Below are 10,375 nucleotides of genomic sequence, written 5' to 3' on the forward strand. Positions count from 1 at the left end.
ACATAAAGTAACTGGGGTTTCAAATCCCTCAAATAAGCGGTTTGAAATCTACAATGAGAGCTTGGATTACACTTAAAATTATTTCAATAGTTGTCGGTATAACATGTGTGTCACTATACTATCATTCTATTGGGCACATGGCCCACTAATGATGATCAGCACCGTCCAAACATTGTCCATGTAAATCAACACTGTCCAAACATTGTCCGACACCATTCAAACATTGTATATGTAAATCAACAATTAAAAATCATTGATTAGTCACTCAAACATGATCTTGTGCTTGTGGCCCATCCAAGACTTGGAATTTCATCATTTTCGGGCAAAGCATATATTTCAGCGGCCTTATTACGGCCATTGTGTCAAAAATTACACATCTCACTAATTAGAGATATTAAAGTTGATTTAATAGTTAAAATCAAATCCCTGTAAATATACCACGCATAGCTACTTTTAGATTAAAGTTGATTCACAATCCAGTGTGCCGGGGTTTCAAATCTAGGGGGAAACGGGCAAGTGGTTCATCTTGCTTAAAACCATGTAACCTTTTGGGTATTTGAATAGAGGGAATAGTGGAAATCTCTCTCCTTTAGGCTGTTAGAGGTATAAGTGTTCGTTTATATGGCCAACAACCAAGCTTAACGATTTAGATCCCTTTAATAGTTTAAATATTATGGATGTTAACTAGAGGATGTTTATGACTGTAAATTTAAAAACAGTATGATATTTGTAAATACAGAAAAGAGAAGGTTATCCAACAAATGGCATGTGTCAAAAACTCATACAACTAAGAGTTTGCATCTTCACAAGAAGGAAAATTCTGTTTATTGCAATATGATTGGATCACATCATCATATATTGTATTTAATGCAACAGTGCTCAAGACGCCAGTAATAACATAGACCAATCACCATGCCAGAAAGCAGAATTTTTCTACTCGTGGCGAGCAGAGTGTCTGAATTTTAGTTGTTTTATTTTCTAGATGTGCTTTCGCAATCTTTGTTGCTCCCACCATGAAATTGGACGCCCCAAGAATCAAGCTCACCAAACTACTGTTTCCTATAGTATGACCCACCTGATAATTGGATCAGCTTCACTTTTTAGGATAATACACTAAAATGATTTGGAAAAATGGATGAACGGCGTGGATACAGAGTACATACATCAAGTTATCCCCCTGCACTGTCGTGGGTGAGCCCAGGTCTCACCTAGATTTTTCATGCAGAAAACCACTGAAAAGCAGAGATTTTACCCACTCCGTACTGGTCATAAAAAAATCTCACTCCCTCGTTGCCTACTCTCTTTTCACCTCTCGCCCCAAAACTCTCCTCACGATAAAGTAGAAATGGACCCAAACCGGGTTCCGGACGTCGAGTTCAGTATCCATGGCATCGGATCCGATCGAGTAGGAACCGCAGCACCGATATGTCGGGGATAGGGTATTACCCGGTTCGCCATGTTTTTTTCGAGGGAATGAGGAGACATGAGTCCCAAAGGAAGGTGGTGATTGTATCTCGAGAGACGGACTGGAAGTACAAACCCCAGCCCACGGACGATGATTTCACATGCCTCCTCTTCAAGCGCCTGTCCCAAAGGCATCCCACGTTTTGGTCCATCTAGGAAGAAATGGACCGTTAGTAAAAAGATAACCAATGGTCTGGAAGAAATGCACGTGTGCACTCCTCATTTAACCAGTCGGCAGCCTGTACACGCTTTATGTTCCTACGCGCATCTCGAGAGTCGGCACGTGTGACGCGTTTGCGTTTGGCACTTGAAGCAGGGGCGTTGCGTGCGCTTTAACTCGGAGGCGGTTTGCGTCCTGCCCCGCCCGCCCGTCTCTAGCCCCGAAATGGTAGTTCTGTGGGCTGGCGCACAGTGATGCGTCTGTAAATCCAAGCCGTCCATCCCTTTTCTCAGATTATTTTAAGTTATGAGAACAAAAATGAGGCAGATACAAAGCTCAAGTGGGCCACACCAAATAATAAGCTTGGTTGCATTAAATGCTACGTGCATTAAATGCAAGAGTCATCTGTGGCTTGGTCCATTTGAGAGTTGGATCTGCCTCACCTTTTTTGTGCTCATGTCATAAAATGATATGATAAAAGTGATGGACGGATTGGATGTACAGATACATCAAGGTGGGCCCACTCACAGAACTGTCCCTTTCGGGCTAGAGACAGAAGGGGTTACGCGGAGAAGGAAGCTTTTAAGTAATTAAGTCCATGCGTCCCTTTAACACTGGCTAACGCGGAGAAGGAAGCTTTAAAGTAATTAAGTCCATGCGTATTTCGGACGCGAGTTGCCTGTGGCCCCAGCCCAAAGGAAGCTCGTGTAGGGGAAGCTAGTTGGGACCCATCGAGATATTCACGAGAAATCCACCCATACATCAGCTCCGCATGAGCTAAAAAATGAGACATCGGCCACAGAATAGAAACCAGTGATTATTAAACGCTCACCGTTGAAACCTCATGGGACGATAGAAGTTTCAGATCATACTAATTTTTGTGCTTTCGTTTCATCCCATTGTGAACGATCTTATCAACGGTTTGGATGACATATAAACATCACGACGAACTCCAGAAAGGTTTCAACCGTGAGCATTTCCATTCCCACTGTTTCCTGTAGTGTGGTTCACTTCATTCCTGGATCCACTTCTCTTTTGGGATCACGTCCTAATACGAAATGGCCAAACAGATGGTCGGAGTGGATTTCTCACAGACATCCCGATGGACCCCACCTAGCTAACATCTTCGTGAACTTGCGGGGCACAGGTAACTCACGTCCGTGAATTCACGGGCGCTGCAATGAATATGAAGTGGGCCCTACCTAGAAAAGAAGTTGGCACGCTCTTGGAGTTTTCATCTGCCGCGGATATCTAACGTCCCATCTCGTCCGTGGAACGATTAGAAATGGATACTCTGAAAGTGAATTGATACTACTACGGTTCGCTCTGATGAAGCAATCCACGTTTCTACCAGGCACACGTGTGAAATATCTGGGCTATGTCCTGTCCGAAGTCAGGGCTGATCCATTGATCAAGCAAGACGCGTGTTTGAGGAAAAATGACGGATGGAAATAAATGTAAACCCACAGTATATTCAACATAAATAGTGGACCATCTACTGAATGTTTGTAATGGGTCCCACTCATTGAATGGTTCAGATCTTTTACATACTCAGTAGGTATGCACGTGGGGCGAGAAGTGTTTCTTCTATTCATCCTCGCGACGGCGCCGTTGACCAACATAGTTGCTAGAATTCTCGATGTGGGACGTTGGTCGGCCATGGCTTTTTGGAGGGTTTGTCGTCATCGAGAATCCCAAGAAAAGGAAAGGGTTCCTTGAATTCACGGGCGCTGAGCACATTCGAGATTGAAACGGATTGGCTACTCCCCCTGCCACGAGCCCCGTGGCTGGTGGTTGGTGCTCTGTGGGCCCTACCATGATGTATGTGTTTCATCCATTCCGTTCATCCATTTTAGAGATCATTTTAGGTCTTGATCCCAAAAACTAGAGGTATATAAATCTCAGTTGGTCCGCACCACACGACATTACCATTTGCTGGACGCGGATTTCCTGCTAAAGCCCTATCGCATGAAGTTCCAGCGCTCGAAACCTAGGTGGGCCCACCGTAGAGTTTGTACGAAATCTAACCCGTACATCCATTTTGTTAGATCATTTTAGTGTTTTAAACCAAAAATGAGAAGTATACAAGACTCAAGTGAGCCGCAATAAAGGAAAAGGTGGGTGGGGAGATTCTTACCGTTGAAACCTCCCTGGGGTCGAGACTGATGTTTACATGCCATCCATACCGTTCATGGCTTCATTCTTACTGAGATGAAATGAAAACACAAACAATAACCTGATTCAAAACTTATATAGCCCCACGAATATTTCAACTGTAGAAAGTCAATCCTCACGTTTTCAGCCCACTTGAGTATTGGATCCGGCTCTTTTTTGTCCAATGTCCTAAAATATCTCACAAAACGGATGGACGGGTGGATTTAGTACAAATATCACGCCCGCCTAGGTTTCCAGGAACTTCCTGCGAAAGCCTTTCGCAGTAAATCCTCGTCGCCATCTGATCACTTATACTCCTCACACGTGGCACACGTGTACAGCTATCTCGGCCACACAAAGCGCACATCGTGCGTGTAACAAAGCTCTAAGAACACCACGATTGAGCAATCCAATCCGTCCAATAAAAATGGCTATATAATGAATGGCTGAAAGTAATGAATGGTCCAAATTCATGTGACTACCGTCATTCGGGACCCCATTCCTATATATAACACCCGTGACCCACCTTTGAGGGATCCAGAGGGTTCATCAGGTAGACCGCATCTTAGATTGGGGATGGCACAGAAAATTACCCCACTGGATATCCCTAGCCATCAAATAGCTGCTTACCACATGAACGGTTAAAAGGACAACAGAGACAACGTTCCCTGATCCATGATAAAATGTCCACCATCGGAGGTAGATTATTTTGAATTCTTAGTTCGAATAATTTTAGCCCGACCTGATGCGGCTCAACCCAACACGTCCATGTGTTGTATCATATAAATGGGGAAATCGGATTGCATGCAGAGTTACTCAGTACGCTCTTATCGTATTGAGTAAACTCTTTTGGCCCACCTTGAATGTATCCGGTCTATCCACGCCGTCCATCCGTTTTTCCATCTTATTTTAGTGGTTAAGACCAAAATTTAAGCATACCCAAATATCAAGTGTACCATATTATAGGGAAACAGTTGGAATAATGATTTCCACCGTTGAAACCTTTCTAGCGCCCGCAGTAATGGTTATTTCCATCCAACCTTTTCATAAGATCACACAGACATTGATGAAGGTAAAATACAAATACAAGTTTTATCCAAAACTTCTGTGGCCCCCAAGAAATTTTCAACAGTGGATGTTCAATTCACAGTGTTTCCTGTGGTGTGATCCAGTTGAAGTTTGGATATACTTCATTTTTAGGCTTAAGCCCTAAAATTATTGTTAAAATGAATGAAAAGAATGAATAAAATACGTAAATCACAGTGGGCCCCACGGAGTTTACTAAGCGTACCGAGTTACTCACGGTCCGCTTCCATAAATGGGCGCCGATTAGGTGAGTCCCATACCGTGGGGCCTACATTGATGTATGTGTTGTATATCCATGCCGTCCGTCAGTTTTGACATATCATTTTAGCCACCGTCCCAAAAATAAAGCGGATACAAATCTCATGTGGACCACACCACAGGAAACAGTGGTCATTGAACACCCACCGTTAAAAACTTGCTGCTTATTTGCTATCCAACTATCTAATCTCTGGGGTAAGGAAAGGAAAAAAAAAAAAAAAAACAAATATCATCTTCAGCAAAAACTATTGTGGCCGACAAAATTTTTTTAATGATCAATCACCGATGCTTCCTGTGGAACCATTGTTTCATGTGGTGTAGTCCACCTGAGATTTGGAAGTACTTCATTTTTAGACCCATGTACTATAATGGAATAGAAAAATGGATGGACAGCGTGGATATAAAAAGAATACATCAACGTGGGGCCCGTTGTCAGGGACTGGCCTATTCATAGCGTAGCTCAACTGCTTGTCTAGCTAACTCGACCCCACAATGCAGCGTATCCACATCTAGCATTGTAGAGATTTAGAGATTGGAGCAGCCACAATCTCATACGCCCACCCAGTAAGTGGGCCAAGGGACATATTCCATGGTGCATGTGAATTGGGTCGTTTGGATTAGAGTAAGTGAATCAATGTGATATATTCTCATGAGATTTTGGGGAACATGATGACCAATATATTTAAATAACAAAGTATCCTAATTATTGTTGCGTTTGGATAACATTTTGGAAAGGGCGATTGTGATACGCTGGTAGGGAACCGTCATATAAGCTTGAAATCACGGGCGTGTTGATAGTAGTACAAAACATTCCATCACTGATGTAGACCGTCCATTACGTGTGTCCTGTCGTGCCGAAATTATCAACCATCTGAGTGGAAGAGATGCTCATTTCATGTGAGGCGAAGGTGTCACGTGATCAAAATCGAATATGTTGACCAAACATTGCAATGGTGGATAGTCTCACTCACCCAAATCAATTGGAGTTTGCCATTGAGCATGTGTTTGAACTTAAGTTCGTACCCTTGCGAAGCCCCCTGACATCCCTAGCTCAACACAGGAAAATTATAATAAATCAGGCTCCTCCACTCGTTTGAAAGGTCATTGGAAAGCTCAAAGGTGTACATTGAATCTAACCACCTATTTTATTTTTTTTAATTTTTATGATAAGATTGCAACCGACCATATTCTCTTTGGCTCACCATATGGTCACAGTCCACCCTACTATAGACATCCCACACCACGGGCTGACAAGCTGATGGAGTTTGAACAGGTGGATAGACAACCAACTCCCATCCTAAACCCTAATGGCCTGTTTGGGAGCGTGGATTTGAAACCCTCTCGGTGCGTTTGGCACCATGGAGTGTGAATTAACTTTAATCCAAAAGTACCTGTGCATGGTATATTTGCAGGGGTTTGAATTTAATTACTAAATCAATTTTAATATCTCTAATTAGTGAGATATGTAATTTTTGACACAATAGTTGTGATAAGCCCGCTGAAATATATGTTTTTCCCGAAAGTGATGAAATTCCAAGTCTCGGATGGGCCACAAGCACAAGATCATGGCTGAGTAGCTAACCAATAATTTTTAATCGTTGATTTACATGAACAATGTGTGGACGGTATTGAATTTACATGGACAATGTTTGGACGGTGTTGATCATCATTAGTGGGTCATGTGCCTAATAAAATGATAGTTTATAGTGACATACATGTTACACCTGTAACTATTGAAATAATTTTAGGTGTAATCCAAGTTGTCACCGTGGATTACAAACCCCCTCAAAGAGGGGATTTGAAAACCCCAATTACTTTATGCTACCAAACAATAAGGGGATTTGAAACCCCCTCAAATCCCCTCCAATCCATAGTGTTAAACGACCCCTAATCCTAAAAGCCTAATCCCTAGGAAACTTAGTCCTAAACTTTAAACTCAGCCCATTCAATCGAGTTAACTTGGTCAGCTTAACCTGAAACCCTATGAACCCAAAACCTTAAAGCCTTGAGTCAACTCGGCGAGTCAACTTAACCCGTCAGCCTACCTAACCTCACAACTCAGTCAACTCACCTAATTAAGTACAAACCCAAGCCCAAACCCAAGCCCAATCAGAGAAATGGCCGAAACCTTAAAATAGCAACCTTCACAACATAACATCCACATACTTGAAGGATGTTGCCTGCCAAAGCAGGGAGTCCAAGTGGGGACTGACAGCAAGCAGTTTGCTACCGGCCACATGACACTCCCCCTTTTTTGGGCAGCACCCCTCAAGAATGTGGGTTCTTCATTTTTCAAACCTTAAGGGCCTGTTTGGGAGTGTGGATTTGGAACCCCTTGGATTCAGAACCCCCAGGATTAGAAACCCTCTGGATTTGCAATCCTCCCAGTGTGTTTGGCACCATGGAGTGTGAATCAACTTTAATCCAAAAGTACCTATCCATGGTATATTTACAGGGGTTTGAATTTAATTACTAAATCAACTTTAATCTCTAATTAGTGAGATATGTAATTTTTGACACAATGGTTGTGATAAGCCCGCTAAAATATATGCTTTGCCCGAAAATAATGAAATTTCAAGTCTCGAATGGGCCACAAGCACAAGATCATGTCTGAGTGACTAACTAGTGATTTTTAATCGTTGATTTACATGAACAATGTTTGGACGATGCCAGACAATGGTTGGACGGTGCTGATTTACATGGATAATGTTTGGACGGTGCTGATCATCATTAGTGGGCCATGTGCCCAATAGAATGATAGTGTATAGTGACACACATGTTACACCTGCAAGTATTGAAATGATTTTAGGTGTAATCCAAGCTCTTACCATGGATTACAAACCCCCTCAAAGAGGGGATTTGAAACCTCCAGTTACTTTATGTTGCCAAACAACTAGGGGATTTGAAAGCCCCTCAAATCCTCTCCAATCTATGGTGCCAAACGACCCCTAATCCTAAAAGCCTAATTCCTAGGAAACCCAGTCCTAAACCCTAAACTCAGCCCATTCAACCCAATCAACCGAGTCAACTTGGTCAGCTTAACCCGAAACCTTATGAACCCAAAACCCTAAAGACTTGAGTCAACTCGGCGAGTCGACTCACCTCGTTAACCTACCTAATCTCACAACCCAGTCAACTCACCTAATTAAGTACAAAACTAAGCCCGAATCCAAGCCCAATTAGAGAGATGGCCGAAACCTTAGAGTGACAACCTTCACAGCATAGCCTCCACATGCTTGGAGGATCTTGCCTGCCAAAGCAGAGAGTCCAAGTGGAGACCGACAACATGCAGTTTGCTACCGGCTACATGACACTCCCCCCTTTTCGGGTAGCACCCCTCAAGAATGTGGGTTCCTCATTTTTCAAACCTTAAGGGCCTATTTGGGAACGTGGATTTTAAACCCCCGGGATTCAGAACCCCAGGATTAGAAACCCCTTGGATTTGCAATCCTCCCAATGTGTTTGGCACCATGGAGTGTGAATCAACTTTAATCTAAAAGTACCTATCCATGTTATATTTACAGGGGTTTGAATTTAATTACTAAATCAACTTTAACATTTATAATTAGTGAGATATGTAATTTTTGATACAATGGTTGTGATAAGCTCGATGAAATATATGCTTTGCTCGAAAATGATGAAATTTCAAGTCTCGAATGGGCCACAAATACAAGATCATGTCTGAGTGACTAACCAACGATTTTTAATCATTGATTTACATGAACAATGTTCGAATGGTGCTGATATACATGGACAATGTTTGGACGGTGTTGTTCATCATTAGTGGGCCATGTGCCCAATAGAATGATAGTGTATAGTGACACACAGCACAAATAAAATGCAATATTTATTTAGTTATAGGCCAAGCACAAATAAAATGCAATATTTTACGTGGAAAAAGCCCTAATGAAAAAAACCACAGCACAAAGCGACAATTAATCCACAATGAAATCAATGTTAGAAGATATGGAAGAGCTCACCGATCATGAATACACCCCAAATGCTACAAAAATCCTAGCCTTGAACTCCATTTGCTTCTCAAAAGCCCTAAGCACGTTCTTCTATCTACCCTTATTGTTAAGAAATTAGTTAGATCTTGTGAAGTAAAGACCATACAACTGTATGGGGTAGAGTGGGTGTCTAACACCTTCCCTCTCTATAACCGTCGTCCCTTACTCAGAATTTCTATAACGTAAACTAACGAGTCATCTTAGGGTTAAGAATCATCAGATTCTCAATCTTAAATGTTTCTACTAGCTCTAACCGACTATAGAATTTTAATAATTAGTTAGTGACAACTCTGATAAAATATAACATCAATTTACCCCATCAAAAAGCCCTCGAGTGATGCAACAAGTGGAAAGAAGAGAATATGGTCAAGGGCTTTTTAATGGGGTAAATTGGTATTATATTTCGAACAATGGTTAAGTTTGGCTAGTGACTTCCTTTGATTTCTAATTAAGACACATTCACAGTTGAAAACATGCCTAATAAAGAATTGGTGGGCTAGATCGGATTGTGAACATGAGCTAGCTAAAAAACAACAATCATTGATCAAGAACGACCAACTTGATATGGAAGAGCTCACCGATCATGAATACACCCCGAATGCTACAAAAATCCTAGCCTTGAACTCCATTTGCTTCTCAAAAGCCCTAAGCACGTTCTTCTATCCCTAATTCTCTATTACACTTTTAATAGGTTAATAATCGAAATAGGAAACAAAACCCAAATTTTCGTAAAATTGCACAAGCCAATCGATGGCAGCTTAGATCATATCAAGTGCCATTGACGTCTCATCGATAGGATCGAAGTCACATTCGATCATATTGATTTGGACCAAAAAACTTTCTAGCAAACAAAGACCAAAAATTAGAATTTTCTTGATGGAATTGAGTGGGCTATCGATGAGATCGAGTGGTCTGTCGATGCCATTGACAGAGCTGATTATAAACAGATTTAAGACATCAGACAACACAACTTATGGTCAAGTTTAATCAAAACCATCTACCCTGTGGTCGGTTGCGGGTTTAGAGTTGCAAAAGGATTTATGATCTGTGATTTGCTTGGTCTTCAAATCCTGTTGCTTTTTAAGTGGGTTCAGGCCAAGATAAATGGTTGTGGGTTGGGCTCAGGCTAGAAATGTTTCTGGTTTTTAGTAAATGGGCTCTGCTTGGGGTGAACCCTACCCGAGCCCACCAACCAATGGCAGGTTGTACCAGGTCAGTTGAACCCAATGTATTTACAATTGCA

This window comes from Magnolia sinica, chromosome 4 (assembly GCF_029962835.1).
Source record: "Magnolia sinica isolate HGM2019 chromosome 4, MsV1, whole genome shotgun sequence".
NCBI classification, from domain to species: domain Eukaryota; kingdom Viridiplantae; phylum Streptophyta; class Magnoliopsida; order Magnoliales; family Magnoliaceae; genus Magnolia; species Magnolia sinica.